Here is a 2,828-nt window from a genome sequence, read left to right as displayed (position 1 = left end):
GCACTTACTGCTGAGATGAATGCGAGTTCATCTTCCCAGAGCAGGTTCCAGGGCAGCCACTTCCCAGGTCTGTGCCATCAGCAATCGATCCAGAGGGCCCTGGACCTCCATTCTGCCCTGAAGCTCGGGAAAAGCACCCACAGTTTCAAGGGGCAGGTGTGACACCAGCAAAACTCCCCTCCTGGCCAGCGACATAGCTCAGTGGTCTAAAGTGCCTGCTTAGGCAAGCTTAGGCAGGCACAGGGGACCACAGTTTGATCCCCAGCGCCACATGTCACCACATCAGCCATTCCCTCAGGGCAGGCTGAGCCGGCCAAAATAAAAAGCAAAAGTAAGACAAAGAAACACAAAAACCTTGGGCCAGCCTGATAGCTCAGCAGACTAAAGCACCTGCTTAGGCAGAGTGCATTGGCTGGGGTTCGATCCCGCGGTGCACACTGAGACAGCAGTTGAGACTGGGCAGGGTGGTGTGCACCTGTAATCCCAACACTTGGGAGGCTGAAAATAGGAGACTCACTACAAGTCCAATCTACATAGTGAGGCCCTGTAGACCCTGTTCTAAATATATATATATATATATATATATATATATATATATATATATATATATATATGCCACTTCCTTGATTGGGGTTGCTGAGAGTCCTGTGTGTGCTGGGCCTCCCCCTCTCCACCAGCTCTCCAGCATCCTACCAGGGCGAGGACTAAGAATGACCCCTGCTCTCTGGACCCCTGAGCCTTCCTGCTTCCCCAGTCATATTTGGGCTTCTGGGACACAGGCCCTTGTGGCCAGCAAAAAATTGCACATTGCCTTACACCAGGACAGAGCCGAGATTCCTTCCCTCCTCTTTCCTGGGAGCCGAGATTCCTTTCCCTCCTCATGGCAGGTCCCTACAGAAAGAACTTGCACTCAGCTCCTCATCCTCCAGACCCTTGTGGCCCCCAGTGTTTGCTCTGGCCCCCTTTGTTCTTTGGTGTGGGTGGAGTTTTCAGCTATCCCTTTTCAAGAAAGGCCAAGGTCAAAATGCTGGCCCAGCCGGGCACAGAGGACCATGTCTCCCATTGTACAGGAAAACTCATTTGCCTGGGGCTGAACTTGCCTTCAGAACCCAGTAGGTCAACTGGGATCAGGGACAAAGCACAAATAGGGCCTGAAAGCCAAGAGTTGTCATAAAACTGGAGATAAACAGGCGTTTCTCAGAGCTGCAGGCGTAGGGGTGGGTGCTGTCCCTTCTCTGGCCGGCAGTGCCTGGCCACTTTGTCTGTAAACAGCCCTTCCATTTCAGAGATGCCAGATTGTTTCCGACAGAAAGCTTGAGCTTGTGGGGCAGGCCAAGGTAAGGACTGAGAGGGACTGACAGAAACCAAGTCACCTTTCTGGGAGACAAAAGGTGACACATTCTGAATTTTTTGCCCCAGTACAGAGCCCTCCAGATGTGGAGGTTTTGCATTTTTTTTTTTTTTTTTTTTGACAGTGTTACTTTTCTTTTAAGAAATTAGGTTCCCAGTCTTAGGGTTTTTGAAATACTGTCATTCCGAGCTGCTTATTCTTTTCTCCCTAGATGGTGAGAACAGCCCAGTCTTCTCTTCTTTCCTTTGCTTCCTGCAGTATAAGTCAGGAGGTCTGAGCTCTGCTCCCTGCTCCACGGCTTCCCAGCGCTGTGGCCTTGGGTGGGTCCTTTGTCCTCTTGAGGCCCAGCTGTGCAGCCTTCTGTGACTGTGTGGCACCACAGGGAAGGAGAAGGTGTGGCTTCGTCAGCTTGCTGTGTTGCCCTGCAGTAACGGATTGATTTTTACTGGGGACTTTATTCTCCATTTGTTTGCCAAATAGTTAACGTCCACCAGGAATCCTAGAAGGCAGGGAGGTACCAGGCTGGGTAAGATGTGGTCCCTGCCCACAGTGGAAAGACCACTGGCTTTCTGAGGGACACAACCACGGCCACCACTAATTAACTTTGCAAGTTTAAGTTTTCAAAACTTTTTTGAGCTATAGTTTTCTCATCTGTATAATAGAATGATTGTGTCAGTGGCAAACTATCTTGGTTTTCCTGGGGTTGAAGGATTTCCTGGGACACAGGGCTTCAGGGATAAAATCTAGAAAGGTCCAGGCAAGCCGGGATGAGTTTGGTCATGTAAAGGAGAGATGAGCTGAAATGACACATAAAAAGGGCCTCTTAGGCCAGGGAGATGACTCAGTGGCACAAGTGCCTGCCTAGCAAGCAAAAGATCTTGAGTTTGAATCCTGGTGCCAAAAAAAAAAAAGGCTCTTAGGGGCCGGGGTGATGGCTCAGTAGAATAAGCGCTTCCCTGGCAAGCACAAGAGTCTGAGTTCAATCCCTAGTTCTGCCAAAAAAAAAATAAATAAATAAATAAAAAATAAGAAAAGGGCTCTTACAACACCCTTCATATAATAATTGCATGTGTGTATGCATGTACATGTATGTATGTGTGTTTGCATGTGTGTGTGCACGTGGTAAAGAAGAGATAATGTAATGCTTGGAGCCTATGTATTCTCTGTGGCTAGAACTAAATAAGCAAGTTCCTAAAAGTCGACTTGATTCATACCTGAAAGTCCTATGTGCAATTCTACAAAGTTTAGATGTCGCTTTCAAGGGTCTCCAGATACTTCTGATGGATGAAAACCCATATCTCTTGCAATAAGTTCTGCCTATGTGAAAAATAATACACATTATTATATACATTAAAGCATACAGAAAGTCGCAATGTTTAAAGGATGGGACAATAAGTAAATCTAAAGAGTCCTGGATTGTTCCCTAGGCTCTAGCAACTTGCTTTGTTTGCCTGGCTCCCAGGGGTCACGTACCCAA

Source organism: Octodon degus, unplaced genomic scaffold (genome assembly GCF_000260255.1).
Source record: "Octodon degus isolate 3935 unplaced genomic scaffold, OctDeg1.0 scaffold00015, whole genome shotgun sequence".
NCBI lineage: Eukaryota > Metazoa > Chordata > Mammalia > Rodentia > Octodontidae > Octodon > Octodon degus.
This window is presented reverse-complemented; position numbering follows the sequence as displayed.